The sequence below is a fragment of the Dendropsophus ebraccatus genome, unplaced genomic scaffold (assembly GCF_027789765.1).
Source record: "Dendropsophus ebraccatus isolate aDenEbr1 unplaced genomic scaffold, aDenEbr1.pat pat_scaffold_488_ctg1, whole genome shotgun sequence".
NCBI lineage: Eukaryota > Metazoa > Chordata > Amphibia > Anura > Hylidae > Dendropsophus > Dendropsophus ebraccatus.
The window spans coordinates 81488-95202 of NW_027210090.1; the positions used below are offsets into that span (position 1 = coordinate 81488).

General features: G+C 53.4%; 31 non-coding genes across 31 annotated transcripts; 14 read left to right on the forward strand and 17 right to left on the reverse strand.

Annotated features, from left to right (window-relative positions):
- The first annotated feature begins 33 nt into the window (after positions 1 to 33).
- On the forward strand, positions 34 to 105 carry TRNAM-CAU (transfer RNA methionine (anticodon CAU)). The gene has a single exon. It is a non-coding gene; the product is annotated as a tRNA-Met (tRNA).
- Positions 106 to 450: 345 nt separating this feature from the next.
- Positions 451 to 523, reverse strand: TRNAV-CAC (transfer RNA valine (anticodon CAC)). The gene has a single exon. It is a non-coding gene; the product is annotated as a tRNA-Val (tRNA).
- A 121-nt stretch (positions 524 to 644) lies between these two features.
- On the reverse strand, positions 645 to 717 carry TRNAV-AAC (transfer RNA valine (anticodon AAC)). Its single transcript has one exon. It is a non-coding gene; the product is annotated as a tRNA-Val (tRNA).
- A 396-nt stretch (positions 718 to 1113) lies between these two features.
- TRNAY-GUA (transfer RNA tyrosine (anticodon GUA)) lies at positions 1114 to 1199 on the forward strand. The gene is given in 2 exon segments: positions 1114 to 1149; positions 1164 to 1199. It is a non-coding gene; the product is annotated as a tRNA-Tyr (tRNA).
- Positions 1200 to 1443: 244 nt separating this feature from the next.
- Positions 1444 to 1517, reverse strand: TRNAN-GUU (transfer RNA asparagine (anticodon GUU)). Its single transcript has one exon. It is a non-coding gene; the product is annotated as a tRNA-Asn (tRNA).
- A 191-nt stretch (positions 1518 to 1708) lies between these two features.
- Positions 1709 to 1780, forward strand: TRNAM-CAU (transfer RNA methionine (anticodon CAU)). Its single transcript has one exon. It is a non-coding gene; the product is annotated as a tRNA-Met (tRNA).
- Positions 1781 to 2125: 345 nt separating this feature from the next.
- On the reverse strand, positions 2126 to 2198 carry TRNAV-CAC (transfer RNA valine (anticodon CAC)). Its single transcript has one exon. It is a non-coding gene; the product is annotated as a tRNA-Val (tRNA).
- A 121-nt stretch (positions 2199 to 2319) lies between these two features.
- On the reverse strand, positions 2320 to 2392 carry TRNAV-AAC (transfer RNA valine (anticodon AAC)). The gene has a single exon. It is a non-coding gene; the product is annotated as a tRNA-Val (tRNA).
- Positions 2393 to 2637: 245 nt separating this feature from the next.
- On the forward strand, positions 2638 to 2710 carry TRNAA-AGC (transfer RNA alanine (anticodon AGC)). The gene has a single exon. It is a non-coding gene; the product is annotated as a tRNA-Ala (tRNA).
- An 82-nt stretch (positions 2711 to 2792) lies between these two features.
- Positions 2793 to 2879, forward strand: TRNAY-GUA (transfer RNA tyrosine (anticodon GUA)). The gene is given in 2 exon segments: positions 2793 to 2829; positions 2844 to 2879. It is a non-coding gene; the product is annotated as a tRNA-Tyr (tRNA).
- Positions 2880 to 3124: 245 nt separating this feature from the next.
- On the reverse strand, positions 3125 to 3198 carry TRNAN-GUU (transfer RNA asparagine (anticodon GUU)). Its single transcript has one exon. It is a non-coding gene; the product is annotated as a tRNA-Asn (tRNA).
- Positions 3199 to 3389: 191 nt separating this feature from the next.
- TRNAM-CAU (transfer RNA methionine (anticodon CAU)) lies at positions 3390 to 3461 on the forward strand. The gene has a single exon. It is a non-coding gene; the product is annotated as a tRNA-Met (tRNA).
- Positions 3462 to 3806: 345 nt separating this feature from the next.
- TRNAV-CAC (transfer RNA valine (anticodon CAC)) lies at positions 3807 to 3879 on the reverse strand. The gene has a single exon. It is a non-coding gene; the product is annotated as a tRNA-Val (tRNA).
- Positions 3880 to 4000: 121 nt separating this feature from the next.
- TRNAV-AAC (transfer RNA valine (anticodon AAC)) lies at positions 4001 to 4073 on the reverse strand. Its single transcript has one exon. It is a non-coding gene; the product is annotated as a tRNA-Val (tRNA).
- Positions 4074 to 4468: 395 nt separating this feature from the next.
- TRNAY-GUA (transfer RNA tyrosine (anticodon GUA)) lies at positions 4469 to 4555 on the forward strand. The gene is given in 2 exon segments: positions 4469 to 4505; positions 4520 to 4555. It is a non-coding gene; the product is annotated as a tRNA-Tyr (tRNA).
- A 245-nt stretch (positions 4556 to 4800) lies between these two features.
- On the reverse strand, positions 4801 to 4874 carry TRNAN-GUU (transfer RNA asparagine (anticodon GUU)). Its single transcript has one exon. It is a non-coding gene; the product is annotated as a tRNA-Asn (tRNA).
- A 192-nt stretch (positions 4875 to 5066) lies between these two features.
- Positions 5067 to 5138, forward strand: TRNAM-CAU (transfer RNA methionine (anticodon CAU)). Its single transcript has one exon. It is a non-coding gene; the product is annotated as a tRNA-Met (tRNA).
- Positions 5139 to 5483: 345 nt separating this feature from the next.
- Positions 5484 to 5557, reverse strand: TRNAV-CAC (transfer RNA valine (anticodon CAC)). Its single transcript has one exon. It is a non-coding gene; the product is annotated as a tRNA-Val (tRNA).
- A 121-nt stretch (positions 5558 to 5678) lies between these two features.
- Positions 5679 to 5751, reverse strand: TRNAV-AAC (transfer RNA valine (anticodon AAC)). Its single transcript has one exon. It is a non-coding gene; the product is annotated as a tRNA-Val (tRNA).
- A 241-nt stretch (positions 5752 to 5992) lies between these two features.
- Positions 5993 to 6065, forward strand: TRNAA-AGC (transfer RNA alanine (anticodon AGC)). The gene has a single exon. It is a non-coding gene; the product is annotated as a tRNA-Ala (tRNA).
- An 82-nt stretch (positions 6066 to 6147) lies between these two features.
- TRNAY-GUA (transfer RNA tyrosine (anticodon GUA)) lies at positions 6148 to 6234 on the forward strand. The gene is given in 2 exon segments: positions 6148 to 6184; positions 6199 to 6234. It is a non-coding gene; the product is annotated as a tRNA-Tyr (tRNA).
- A 245-nt stretch (positions 6235 to 6479) lies between these two features.
- TRNAN-GUU (transfer RNA asparagine (anticodon GUU)) lies at positions 6480 to 6553 on the reverse strand. The gene has a single exon. It is a non-coding gene; the product is annotated as a tRNA-Asn (tRNA).
- A 192-nt stretch (positions 6554 to 6745) lies between these two features.
- On the forward strand, positions 6746 to 6817 carry TRNAM-CAU (transfer RNA methionine (anticodon CAU)). Its single transcript has one exon. It is a non-coding gene; the product is annotated as a tRNA-Met (tRNA).
- Positions 6818 to 7162: 345 nt separating this feature from the next.
- TRNAV-CAC (transfer RNA valine (anticodon CAC)) lies at positions 7163 to 7235 on the reverse strand. The gene has a single exon. It is a non-coding gene; the product is annotated as a tRNA-Val (tRNA).
- A 121-nt stretch (positions 7236 to 7356) lies between these two features.
- On the reverse strand, positions 7357 to 7429 carry TRNAV-AAC (transfer RNA valine (anticodon AAC)). Its single transcript has one exon. It is a non-coding gene; the product is annotated as a tRNA-Val (tRNA).
- A 231-nt stretch (positions 7430 to 7660) lies between these two features.
- TRNAA-AGC (transfer RNA alanine (anticodon AGC)) lies at positions 7661 to 7733 on the forward strand. The gene has a single exon. It is a non-coding gene; the product is annotated as a tRNA-Ala (tRNA).
- An 82-nt stretch (positions 7734 to 7815) lies between these two features.
- TRNAY-GUA (transfer RNA tyrosine (anticodon GUA)) lies at positions 7816 to 7902 on the forward strand. Its single transcript is given in 2 exon segments — positions 7816 to 7852; positions 7867 to 7902. It is a non-coding gene; the product is annotated as a tRNA-Tyr (tRNA).
- Positions 7903 to 8147: 245 nt separating this feature from the next.
- Positions 8148 to 8221, reverse strand: TRNAN-GUU (transfer RNA asparagine (anticodon GUU)). Its single transcript has one exon. It is a non-coding gene; the product is annotated as a tRNA-Asn (tRNA).
- A 190-nt stretch (positions 8222 to 8411) lies between these two features.
- On the forward strand, positions 8412 to 8483 carry TRNAM-CAU (transfer RNA methionine (anticodon CAU)). The gene has a single exon. It is a non-coding gene; the product is annotated as a tRNA-Met (tRNA).
- A 346-nt stretch (positions 8484 to 8829) lies between these two features.
- On the reverse strand, positions 8830 to 8902 carry TRNAV-CAC (transfer RNA valine (anticodon CAC)). Its single transcript has one exon. It is a non-coding gene; the product is annotated as a tRNA-Val (tRNA).
- Positions 8903 to 9023: 121 nt separating this feature from the next.
- On the reverse strand, positions 9024 to 9096 carry TRNAV-AAC (transfer RNA valine (anticodon AAC)). Its single transcript has one exon. It is a non-coding gene; the product is annotated as a tRNA-Val (tRNA).
- Between the last annotated feature and the right edge of the window lie 4619 nt (positions 9097 to 13715).

Below are 13715 nucleotides of genomic sequence, written 5' to 3' on the forward strand. Positions count from 1 at the left end.
TCTCTTCCCCGCCTTCCTAACCTCCTGAGCAGCAGCAGAGTGGCGCAGCGGAAGCGTGCTGGGCCCATAACCCAGAGGTCGATGGATCGAAACCATCCTCTGCTAAGAGCTCACTTTTACAAACCCCGCAAGTACAATTCCCCAGAAGTTTCTGCTTAAAATCTAGGAGAGTGGGGGCCGATTCATCAGCCGCCTCTTGCTCGTTGCCAAACACCTGTCTTCAATATCTCCAACAAGACAAACTGGACAAGTATGTGGCTGTGTCTAAAAAGCCTTGTTGCAAGCAAATATCACCTGCTTGCGCAAAGAAGGTTTTGTGTTGCACTAGTGGGGTAGCCAAAAATTTCTTCCAGAAGCACCATGCTTCTGCCCGGTTTCGAAGCCGGAATATTTCACGTGTTGGTGCTTTTGGCTACGTAGTGGGGTAGCCAAAAGGCTGCAAAAGAACTGTGTTTCTGCCCGGTTTCGAACCGGGGACCTTTCGCGTGTGAGGCGAACGTGATAACCGCTACACTACAGAAACCTGCCTGTTGAGACAGGCACCGCTATGGCGAGCCAGCCGCCAGTATTCAAACCGAGCGGAGGAAAACTGGGGCTTCGAAGTAAAAAGGTTTGTCCCTGGATCAAAAGGGTACCCAAACCAATGTTTCTGCCCGGTTTCGAACCGGGGACCTTTCGCGTGTTAGGCGAACGTGATGACCACTACACTACAGAAACTCGGCGGAGGCCAACGCAGCTTTCCTCGCGAAGCGAACAACACAAGTTTGAAAAAGGAAGGAAAGTACTTTAAACTGGGGACCATCCCAGGCTGCCCCAAGTCCTGTCAGCTTCCCAATAGTTTCTTACTTGTGGCGATTGGGATGCACACTTAAAAAAACAAAACAAAAAAAAACAAAAAAAAACTGGTTATTTAAGTCACAGCGTGGTGGGATGATGGCCAAAGTGAACGGACGTGAGAGGGGGATTAGCTCAAATGGTAGAGCGCTCGCTTAGCATGCGAGAGGTAGCTGGATCGATGCCCGCATCCTCCATAACCTTTTGACTTTTTCAAATGCCTTTTCTCATGCCACTCTTTGACAAGCCTAGGAGGTAGGCGAGCAAAGGCCGGCCAAGCCTTGATAGCTCAGCTGGTAGAGCGGAGGACTGTAGTAAAAACATTAGCAATCCTTAGGTCGCTGGTTCGATTCCGGCTCGAAGGACCTTTTTCTTTGGGGGAGGGAGGCGGGTGCATCCTTTCGTGTTGGACCTTTCGAGCAGCTGAAACACACATTCTGGCTGCGCTCTTCCTCTACTACCTTAAAACACCCTTTTAAGAGAGCTGTGCTCCCAGTCTGAGGAATTTAAAACAGACACCACATCCAAGCTCTCAGTTGGGAGTGCAGCTCAGGCCTGCCAAAGGAGGGCCTTTCGCTGTGCCCTGAAAGCCAAAGAAAATTAGGCCATCGTCCCTGGGTGGACTCGAACCACCAACCTTTCGGTTAACAGCCGAACGCGCTAACCGATTGCGCCACAGAGACACCATTGCTGCACGCAATTGCTCGAAGCCCCAGCCAGGTCACATGACCTTTGACTCAATAATATCGAAAAAGGAAAACAGCCTCAAGGGGGGGCCCTGGCCTTTAACAAATGGCTATACTTGCTGGCGCATGGTAGCCAGAGGCCACCTATTTCGGCTTCTCTTCCCCGCCTTCCTAACCTCCTGAGCAGCAGCAGAGTGGCGCAGCGGAAGCGTGCTGGGCCCATAACCCAGAGGTCGATGGATCGAAACCATCCTCTGCTAAGAGCTCACTTTTACAAACCCCGCAAGTACAATTCCCCAGAAGTTTCTGCTTAAAATCTAGGAGAGTGGGGGCCGATTCATCAGCCGCCTCTTGCTCGTTGCCAAACACCTGTCTTCAATATCTCCAACAAGACAAACTGGACAAGTATGTGGCTGTGTCTAAAAAGCCTTGTTGCAAGCAAATATCACCTGCTTGCGCAAAGAAGGTTTTGTGTTGCACTAGTGGGGTAGCCAAAAATTTCTTCCAGAAGCACCATGCTTCTGCCCGGTTTCGAAGCCGGAATATTTCACGTGTTGGTGCTTTTGGCTACGTAGTGGGGTAGCCAAAAGGCTGCAAAAGAACTGTGTTTCTGCCCGGTTTCGAACCGGGGACCTTTCGCGTGTGAGGCGAACGTGATAACCGCTACACTACAGAAACCTGCCTGTGGAGACAGGCACCGCTATGGCGAGCCAGCCGCCAGTATTCAAACCGAGCGGAGGAAAACTAGGGCTTCGAAGTAAAAAGGTTTGTCCCTGGATCAAAAGGGTACCCAAACCAATGTTTCTGCCCGGTTTCGAACCGGGGACCTTTCGCGTGTTAGGCGAACGTGATGACCACTACACTACAGAAACTCGGCGGAGGCCAACGCAGCTTTCCTCGCGAGCGAACAACACAAGTTTGAAAAAAGGAAGGAAAGTACTTTAAACTGGGGACCATCCCAGGCTGCCCCAAGTCCTGTCAGCTTCCCAATAGTTTCTTACTTGTGGCGATTGGGATGCACACTTAAAAAAACAAAACAAAAAAAAAACAAAAAAAAAAAACTGGTTATTTAAGTCACAGCGTGGTGGGATGATGGCCAAAGTGAACGGACGTGAGAGGGGGATTAGCTCAAATGGTAGAGCGCTCGCTTAGCATGCGAGAGGTAGCGGGATCGATGCCCGCATCCTCCATAACCTTTTGACTTTTTCAAATGCCTTTTCTCATGCCACTCTTTGACAAGCCTAGGAGGTAGGCGAGCAAAGGCCGGCCAAGCCTTCGATAGCTCAGCTGGTAGAGCGGAGGACTGTAGTAAAAACATTAGCAATCCTTAGGTCGCTGGTTCGATTCCGGCTCGAAGGACCTTTTTCTTTGGGGGGAGGGAGGCGGGTGCATCCTTTCGTGTTGGACCTTTCGAGCAGCTGAAACACACATTCTGGCTGCGCTCTTCCTCTACTACCTTAAAACACCCTTTTAAGAGAGCTGTGCTCCCAGTCTGAGGAATTTAAAACAGACACCACATCCAAGCTCTCAGTTGGGAGTGCAGCTCAGGCCTGCCAAAGGAGGGCCTTTCGCTGTGCCCTGAAAGCCAAAGAAAATTAGGCCATCGTCCCTGGGTGGACTCGAACCACCAACCTTTCGGTTAACAGCCGAACGCGCTAACCGATTGCGCCACAGAGACACCGTTGCTGCACGCAATTGCTCGAAGCCCCAGCCAGGTCACATGACCTTTGACTCAATAATATCGAAAAAGGAAAACAGCCTCAAGGGGGGGCCCTGGCCTTTAACAAATGGCTATACTTGCTGGCGCATGGTAGCCAGAGGCCACCTATTTCGGCTTCTCTTCCCCGCCTTCCTAACCTCTTGAGCAGCAGCAGAGTGGCGCAGCGGAAGCGTGCTGGGCCCATAACCCAGAGGTCGATGGATCGAAACCATCCTCTGCTAAGAGCTCACTTTTACAAACCCCGCAAGTACAATTCCCCAGAAGTTTCTGCTTAAAATCTAGGAGAGTGGGGGCCGATTCATCAGCCGCCTCTTGCTCGTTGCCAAACACCTGTCTTCAATATCTCCAACAAGACAAACTGGACAAGTATGTGGCTGTGTCTAAAAAGCCTTGTTGCAAGCAAATATCACCTGCTTGCGCAAAGAAGGTTTTGTGTTGCACTAGTGGGGTAGCCAAAAATTTCTTCCAGAAGCACCATGCTTCTGCCCGGTTTCGAAGCCGGAATATTTCACGTGTTGGTGCTTTTGGCTACGTAGTGGGGTAGCCAAAAGGCTGCAAAAGAACTGTGTTTCTGCCCGGTTTCGAACCGGGGACCTTTCGCGTGTGAGGCGAACGTGATAACCGCTACACTACAGAAACCTGCCTGTTGAGACAGGCACCGCTATGGCGAGCCAGCCGCCAGTATTCAAACCGAGCGGAGGAAAACTGGGGCTTCGAAGTAAAAAGGTTTGTCCCTGGATCAAAAGGGTACCCAAACCAATGTTTCTCCCCGGTTCGAAACCGGGGACCTTTCGCGTGTTAGGCGAACGTGATGACCACTACACTACAGAAACTCGGCGGAGGCCAACGCAGCTTTCCTCGCGAGCGAACAACACAAGTTTGAAAAAAGGAAGGAAAGTACTTTAAACTGGGGACCATCCCAGGCTGCCCCAAGTCCTGTCAGCTTCCCAATAGTTTCTTACTTGTGGCGATTGGGATGCACACTTAAAAAACAAAACAAAAAAAAACAAAAAAAAACTGGTTATTTAAGTCACAGCGTGGTGGGATGATGGCCAACGTGAACGGACGTGAGAGGGGGATTAGCTCAAATGGTAGAGCGCTCGCTTAGCATGCGAGAGGTAGCGGGATCGATGCCCGCTTCCTCCATAACCTTTTGACTTTTTCAAATGCCTTTTCTCATGCCACTCTTTGACAAGCCTAGGAGGTAGGCGAGCAAAGGCCGGCCAAGCCTTCGATAGCTCAGCTGGTAGAGCGGAGGTCTGTAGTAAAAACATTAGCAATCCTTAGGTCGCTGGTTCGATTCCGGCTCGAAGGACCTTTTTCTTTGGGGGGAGGGAGGCGGGTGCATCCTTTCGTGTTGGACCTTTCGAGCAGCTGAAACACACATTCTGGCTGCGCTCTTCCTCTACTACCTTAAAACACCCTTTTAAGAGAGCTGTGCTCCCAGTCTGAGGAATTTAAAACAGACACCACATCCAAGCTCTCAGTTGGGAGTGCAGCTCAGGCCTGCCAAAGGAGGGCCTTTCGCTGTGCCCTGAAAGCCAAAGAAAATTAGGCCATCGTCCCTGGGTGGACTCGAACCACCAACCTTTCGGTTAACAGCCGAACGCGCTAACCGATTGCGCCACAGAGACACCGTTGCTGCACGCAATTGCTCGAAGCCCCAGCCAGGTCACATGACCTTTGACTCAATAATATCGAAAAAGGAAAACAGCCTCAAGGGGGGGGCCCTGGCCTTTAACAAATGGCTATACTTGCTGGCGCATGGTAGCCAGAGGCCACCTATTTCGGCTTCTCTTCCCCGCCTTCCTAACCTCCTGAGCAGCAGCAGAGTGGCGCAGCGGAAGCGTGCTGGGCCCATAACCCAGAGGTCGATGGATCGAAACCATCCTCTGCTAAGAGCTCACTTTTACAAACCCCGCAAGTACAATTCCCCAGAAGTTTCTGCTTAAAATCTAGGAGAGTGGGGGCCGATTCATCAGCCGCCTCTTGCTCGTTGCCAAACACCTGTCTTCAATATCTCCAACAAGACAAACTGGACAAGTATGTGGCTGTGTCTAAAAAGCCTTGTTGCAAGCAAATATCACCTGCTTGCGCAAAGAAGGTTTTGTGTTGCACTAGTGGGGTAGCCAAAAATTTCTTCCAGAAGCACCATGCTTCTGCCCGGTTTCGAAGCCGGAATATTTCACGTGTTGGTGCTTTTGGCTACGTAGTGGGGTAGCCAAAAGGCTGCAAAAGAACTGTGTTTCTGCCCCGGTTCGAAACCGGGGACCTTTCGCGTGTGAGGCGAACGTGATAACCGCTACACTACAGAAACCTGCCTGTTGAGACAGGCACCGCTATGGCGAGCCAGCCGCCAGTATTCAAACCGAGCGGAGGAAAACTGGGGCTTCGAAGTAAAAAGGTTTGTCCCTGGATCAAAAGGGTACCCAAACCAATGTTTCTGCCCGGTTTCGAACCGGGGACCTTTCGCGTGTTAGGCGAACGTGATGACCACTACACTACAGAAACTCGGCGGAGGCCAACGCAGCTTTCCTCGCGAGCGAACAACACAAGTTTGAAAAAAGGAAGGAAAGTACTTTAAACTGGGGGACCATCCCAGGCTGCCCCAAGTCCTGTCAGCTTCCCAATAGTTTCTTACTTGTGGCGATTGGGATGCACACTTAAAAAAAAAAACAAAAAAAAACAAAAAAAAACTGGTTATTTAAGTCACAGCGTGGTGGGATGATGGCCAAAGTGAACGGACGTGAGAGGGGGATTAGCTCAAATGGTAGAGCGCTCGCTTAGCATGCGAGAGGTAGCGGGATCGATGCCCGCATCCTCCATAACCTTTTGACTTTTTCAAATGCCTTTTCTCATGCCACTCTTTGACAAGCCTAGGAGGTAGGCGAGCAAAGGCCGGCCAAGCCTTCGATAGCTCAGCTGGTAGAGCGGAGGACTGTAGTAAAAACATTAGCAATCCTTAGGTCGCTGGTTCGATTCCGGCTCGAAGGACCTTTTTCTTTGGGGGGAGGGAGGCGGGTGCATCCTTTCGTGTTGGACCTTTCGAGCAGCTGAAACACACATTCTGGCTGCGCTCTTCCTCTACTACCTTAAAACACCCTTTTAAGAGAGCTGTGCTCCCAGTCTGAGGAATTTAAAACAGACACCACATCCAAGCTCTCAGTTGGGAGTGCAGCTCAGGCCTGCCAAAGGAGGGCCTTTCGCTGTGCCCTGAAAGCCAAAGAAAATTAGGCCATCGTCCCTGGGTGGACTCGAACCACCAACCTTTCGGTTAACAGCCGAACGCGCTAACCGATTGCGCCACAGAGACACCGTTGCTGCACGCAATTGCTCGAAGCCCCAGCCAGGTCACATGACCTTTGACTCAATAATATCGAAAAAGGAAAACAGCCTCAAGGGGGGGCCCTGGCCTTTAACAAATGGCTATACTTGCTGGCGCCATGGTAGCCAGAGGCCACCTATTTCGGCTTCTCTTCCCTGCTTTCCTAACCTCCTGAGCAGCAGCAGAGTGGCGCAGCGGAAGCGTGCTGGGCCCATAACCCAGAGGTCGATGGATCGAAACCATCCTCTGCTAAGAGCTCACTTTTACAAACCCCGCAAGTACAATTCCCCAGAAGTTTCTGCTTAAAATCTAGGAGAGTGGGGGCCGATTCATCAGCCGCCTCTTGCTCGTTGCCAAACACCTGTCTTCAATATCTCCAACAAGACAAACTGGACAAGTATGTGGCTGTGTCTAAAAAGCCTTGTTGCAAGCAAATATCACCTGCTTGCGCAAAGAAGGTTTTGTGTTGCACTAGTGGGGTAGCCAAAAATTTCTTCCAGAAGCACCATGCTTCTGCCCGGTTTCGAAGCCGGAATATTTCACGTGTTGGTGCTTTTGGCTACGTAGTGGGGTAGCCAAAAGGCTGCAAAAGAACTGTGTTTCTGCCCGGTTTCGAACCGGGGACCTTTCGCGTGTGAGGCGAACGTGATAACCGCTACACTACAGAAACCTGCCTGTTGAGACAGGCACCGCTATGGCGAGCCAGCCGCCAGTATTCAAACCGAGCGGAGGAAAACTGGGGCTTCGAAGTAAAAAGGTTTGTCCCTGGATCAAAAGGGTACCCAAACCAATGTTTCTGCCCGGTTTCGAACCGGGGACCTTTCGCGTGTTAGGCGAACGTGATGACCACTACACTACAGAAACTCGGCGGAGGCCAACGCAGCTTTCCTCGCGAGCGAACAACACAAGTTTGAAAAAAGGAAGGAAAGTACTTTAAACTGGGGACCATCCCAGGCTGCCCCAAGTCCTGTCAGCTTCCCAATAGTTTCTTACTTGTGGCGATTGGGATGCACACTTAAAAAAACAAAACAAAAAAAAACTGGTTATTTAAGTCACAGCGTGGTGGGATGATGGCCAAAGAGAACGGACGTGAGAGGGGGATTAGCTCAAATGGTAGAGCGCTCGCTTAGCATGCGAGAGGTAGCGGGATCGATGCCCGCATCCTCCATAACCTTTTGACTTTTTCAAATGCCTTTTCTCATGCCACTCTTTGACAAGCCTAGGAGGTAGGCGAGCAAAGGCCGGCCAAGCCTTCGATAGCTCAGCTGGTAGAGCGGAGGACTGTAGTAAAAACATTAGCAATCCTTAGGTCGCTGGTTCGATTCCGGCTCGAAGGACCTTTTTCTTTGGGGGGAGGGAGGCGGGTGCATCCTTTCGTGTTGGACCTTTCGAGCAGCTGAAACACACATTCTGGCTGCGCTCTTCCTCTACTACCTTAAAACACCCTTTTAAGAGAGCTGTGCTCCCAGTCTGAGGAATTTAAAACAGACACCACATCCAAGCTCTCAGTTGGGAGTGCAGCTCAGGCCTGCCAAAGGAGGGCCTTTCGCTGTGCCCTGAAAGCCAAAGAAAATTAGGCCATCGTCCCTGGGTGGACTCGAACCACCAACCTTTCGGTTAACAGCCGAACGCGCTAACCGATTGCGCCACAGAGACACCGTTGCTGCACGCAATTGCTCGAAGCCCCAGCCAGGTCACATGACCTTTGACTCAATAATATCGAAAAAGGAAACAGCCTCAAGGGGGGGCCCTGGCCTTTAACAAATGGCTATACTTGCTGGCGCATGGTAGCCAGAGGCCACCTATTTCGGCTTCTCTTCCCCGCCTTCCTAACCTCCTGAGCAGCAGCAGAGTGGCGCAGCGGAAGCGTGCTGGGCCCATAACCCAGAGGTCGATGGATCGAAACCATCCTCTGCTAAGAGCTCACTTTTACAAACCCCGCAAGTACAATTCCCCAGAAGTTTCTGCTTAAAATCTAGGAGAGTGGGGGCCGATTCATCAGCCGCCTCTTGCTCGTTGCCAAAACACCTGTCTTCAATATCTCCAACAAGACAAACTGGACAAGTATGTGGCTGTGTCTAAAAAGCCTTGTTGCAAGCAAATATCACCTGCTTGCGCAAAGAAGGTTTTGTGTTGCACTAGTGGGGTAGCCAAAAATTTCTTCCAGAAGCACCATGCTTCTGCCCGGTTTCGAAGCTGGAATATTGCACGTGTTGGTGCTTTTGGCTACGTAGTGGGGTAGCCAAAAGGCTGCAAGAGAACTGTGTTTCTGCCCGGTTTCGAACCGGGGACCTTTGGCGTGTGAGACAAACGTGATAACCGCTACACTACAGAAACCTGCCTGTTGAGACAGGCACTGCTATGGCGAGCCAGCCGCCAGTATTCAAACTGAGCGGAGGAAAACTGGGGCGTCGAAGTAAAAAGGTTTGTCCCTGGATCAAAAGGGTACCCAAACCAATGTTTCTGCCCGGTTTCGAACCGGGGACCTTTCGCGTGTTAGGCGAACGTGATGACCACTACACTACAGAAACTCGGCGGAGGCCAACGCAGCTTTCCTCGCGAGCGAACAACACAAGTTTGAAAAAAGGAAGGAAAGTACTTTAAACTGGGGACCATCCCAGGCTGCCCCAAGTCCTGTCAGCTTCCCAATAGTTTCTTACTTGTGGCAATTGGGATGCACACTTAAAAAAAAACAAACAAAAAAAACAGGTTATTTAACCTCTTAAGGACCCATTACGTACCGGTACGTCATGGATCACTGTCACTTAAGGACCCATGACGTACCGGTACGCCGGCCCTTTAAACGGGCGCCGCGCGGAATCGCGCGGCGCTCCGGTAAAGATGGCTGCTGATTCTATCAGCAGCCATCTTCATGTGTCACAAAGGGGGCAATTTCCCTGCCCCCCGTGACGACGATCGCTGTGATTGGCAGATGACTTGTCATCTGCCAATCACAGCGATTTGCTGTATTTCCGGGACCGGACCCCGGCACAGAGCTGTGATTGGTGCTGTCCGAGACAGCACCAACCACAGCAGTGCCTGGGCATCACCTGCCCTTAGATCCGGCCCCCCGATCGCCCGCGATTGGCCGGCTGCCGCCGGCCGGCCAATAACGGGCGATCCGCACTACTACCCCCATCATCACCTTCTCTGCTTGCTAAGAATGTGCAGCAGAGAAGGTGATGATGGGGGTAGTGAGTCCTGTGCCCGGCGCCCGGTGCGGTCCTGGAGTTTACCGGGCGCCGGGTGCCTCCTCCCCCCGAGCTGCCTCCTCCTCCGGTAACAGGGAGATAGATTATCATCTCCCTGTTACCGGAGGAGGAGGCAGCTCGGGGGGAGGAGGCACCCGGCACACTCCAGGACCGCACCGGGTGCTTCCTCCTTCCCCTGTGCTGCATGCCTCCCCCAATCCCCCTCCGCAACCCCCCCCCCTCGGATACCTCCTCCTCCAGTGTCCTCTGCCAGCTCCCCCCGTCCAGCTCCAGGTAGCCCACCCCTGTCCTGCCAGCCCCCCCTGTCCTGCCAGCCCCCCCCCCCCGTCCTGCCAGCCCCCCCCTGTCCTGCCAGAACCCCCCCTCCCCGTCCTGCAAGCCCCCCCTGTCATGCAAGCCCCCCCTGTCTTGCCAGCACCCCCCTGTCCTGCCAGCACCCCCCCCCCCGTCCTGCAAGCCCCCCCCTGTCCTGCCAGCACCCCCCCTGTCCTGCAAGCCCCCCCTGTCCTGCCAGCACCCCCCCTGTCCTGCCAGCACCCCCTCCTCTGTCCTGCCAGCCCCCCTTAGTCCTGCCACCCCCGCCGTACTGCCAGTCCCCCCTCCGTCCTGACACCCCCCTCAGTCCTGCCAGCCCCCTCCGTCCTGCCACCCCCCTCCATCCTTCCAGCCCCCCTCAGTCCTGCCACCCCCCTCCATACTGTCAGCCCCCCTCCGTCCTGCCACCCCCCTCCATCCTTCCAGCCCCGCCCTCCGTCCTTCCAGCCCCCCCTCCGTCCTGCCAGCCCCCCTCAGTCCTGCCAGCCCCCCTCAGTCCTTCCAGCCCCGTCCGTACTGTCAGCCTCCCCTCCGTCCTGCCACCCCCTCCGTCCTGCCACCCCCCTCTGTCCTTCCAGCCCCCCTCCATCCTGCCAGCCCCCCTCAGTCCTGCCAGCCCCCCTCAGTCCTTCCAGCCCCGTCCGTACTGTTAGCCCCCCCCCTCCGTCCTGCCACCCCCCTCCGTCCTGCCAGCCCCCCCTCTGTCCTGCCACCACCCTCCGTCCTGCCACCCCCTTCCGTCCTGCCAGCCCCCCCCTCGGTCCTGCCAGCCCACCCCTCCTCCGTCCTGCCAGCCCCTCTCTCCTCCCACCCTCTCCCCTCCATCCTGCCACCCTCCCCTCTTACCCTCTCTCCCCTGCCACCCTCTCCTCTTACCCTCTCTCCTCCGTCCTGCTGCCCCTCTTACCCTCTCCGCTGCCACCCCCCCTCTTACCCTCTCTCCATGCCACCCTCTCCTCCTACCCTCTCTGCTCTCCCCTCCGTCCTGCCGCCCCTCTCCCCTGCCACCCTCTCCTCTTACCCTCTCTGCTGCCACCCTCCCCTCTTACCCTCTCTCCCCTGCTGCCCCTCTCCTCTTACCCTCTCTCCCCTGCCGCCCCTCTCCTCTTACCCTCTCCCCTCTCCCCTTCCGCCCCTCTACTCTTACCCTCTCCCCTCTGTCCTGCTGCCCCTCTACTCTTAACCTCTCCCCTCTGTCCTGCCGCCCCTCCCCTGCCACCCTCTCCCCCTACCCTCTCCCCTTCCCTGCCACTCTCTCCTCTTACCCTCTCCCCTCCCCTGCCACTCTCTCCTCTTACCCTCTCCGCTGCCACCCTCCCCTCTTACCCTCTCTCCCCTGCCACCCTCTCCTCCTACCCTCTCTGCTTTCCCCTCCGTCCTGCCGCCCCTCTCCCCTCCCCTGCCACCCTCTCCTCCTACCCTCTCTGCTTTCCCCTCCGTCCTGCCGCCCCTCTCCCCTCCCCTGCCACCCTCTCCTCTTACCCTCTTCGCTGCCACCCTCCCCTCTTAAAAAACACACAAATAAAATGTAAAAACAGTACATAAAACACTTACACTTACACGTGTAAAAGCATAACACTTACACACCCCTCTAAGGATGCCTTCACACACACCGGATCCACAGGGGATTTCACGCTGCAGATTCACAGCGAAATCTGCTGCGGATCCAGCGCCAGTGCATCCCTATGAGAATACATACACGCAGCAGGAATGACATCCCGCTGCGTGTATGTAAGTTAACCCCCCAATGGCCGGAGCATACATCACCTCCCCCCCACTCTGGTTTGCTTCGGGGGTTCTCAGCAGGACATCCGGCTCAGCCAATCAGTGGCTGCGGCGGGGCAGCTCACTGATTGGCTGCGCGGGATGAGCAGACGCCAGGAGCCCCGAAGCAAGCCGGAGCGGGGAGGAGGCAAAGTGCGTTAACTTACATATAGGCAGAGGGATGTCAATCATAGGGATGCACTGACGCTGGATCCGCAGTGTGCGTATCCGGTGTGTGTGAAGACATCCTAAAGAAAAAAAAACAAAATGGCCCACAGGTTGTTCTCGGCTGAAGAGGCATTCGCCTGGATTGCCTCCGATACTGAGACAACCAGTGAGGGAGAAGAGGAAGATCCCTCGTTCCCTCTTCCTTCCTCTTCTTCCTCATCGTCATCACCATTTAGTGATGACAAGCCCCCAAGGCGCTGCCCCAGGACTAGGCCCCAGGAATCCCCACAAGCCCCCCCAAGTGACCCCACCCCGTACGAACCACAGATTCCTGAGTTCGTTGGGGTCACTTGTGGGGGGTTTCCTCTGTTTTGGCAGCACGGGGGCTCTGAGAGCCCTTCGTCCTCTATTCTGGCCAAATCCAGCTTCCAAAATCCAAATTGCGCTCCTTCCCTTTGGAGGCTTTCCGTGCGGTTACTTTGCACTTTGTGTCCCCATGTGGGGTACTCCTATAATCAGGGGAAATTGCGCTACGTGATTAGGCGTTTATTTTTTTCTTTTAACCCCTTGTGAACATGAAAAATTCAAAGTTACACCAACGTCTTAGTGTAAAAAATTAAATTTTTCATTTTAACAGCACATTGTTCCACATTTGTGCCTGTCACCAGTGGGGTCCATATGCTCACTATACCCCTTGTTACATTCCTTGAGGGGTGTAGTTTCCATAATGGGGTCACTTGTGGGGGGTTTCCAATGTTTTGGCAGCACGGGCACTCTGCGAACCAGACATGACCTTCGTCCTCCATTCCAGCCTCTAAATGGCGCTCTGTCCCTTTGGTGGCTTGGCCTGTGCCCATATGGCACATTATGTCCACATGTGGGGTATTTTCGTACTCAGGGGAAATTACCCTACACGCTTTGTGTTAATTTTCTCTTTTAACCCCTTGTGGAAATGAAAAAATCAAGGCTTGACCAACATTTAGTGTAAAAAGTTTTTTAATTTTTACACTAAATCATTGATCTAGTCTTTATTTTTTCATTTTCACAAGGGGTTAAAAGATAAAAAAAACACGAAATGTGTAGAACAATTGTCCCTGAGTACGGAAATACCCCACATGTGGAGATAAAGCGCCATGCGGGTGCAGGGTAAGCCTCCAAGGGGAAGGAGCGCCATTTGGCTAGAATGGATGGTGAATGCCATGTTGCATTCAAAAGGCCCTGTGTTGCCAAGACATTGAAACCCCCCCCACAAGTGACCCCATTCTGGAAACAACACCCCTCAAGGAACCTAACAAGGGGTGCAGTGAGCATATGGACCCCTTGATGATGGGCACATTTGTGCTGTGAAAATGAAAAAACAAAATTTTTCACTTTCACGTCACATTGTTCCACATTTGTGCCCGTCACCAGTGGGGTCCATATGCTCTTTGCACCCCTTATTAGATTCCTTGAGGGGTGCAGTTTCCAGAATGGGGTCACTTGTGGGGGTTTACCACTGTCTTGGCAGCATAGGGTCTTTGTAAATGCGACATTGCCCTTGAAATCTATTCCAGCCAAATCCAGCCTCCAAAAGCCAAATGGTGCTCCTTCCCTTCGGAGGCTCGTCTTGCGGCCGCATCGCGCTTTATGTGCACATGTGGGGTATTTCCGTACTCGGGACAAACTGCTGTACACGTTTTGTGTTTTTTTTC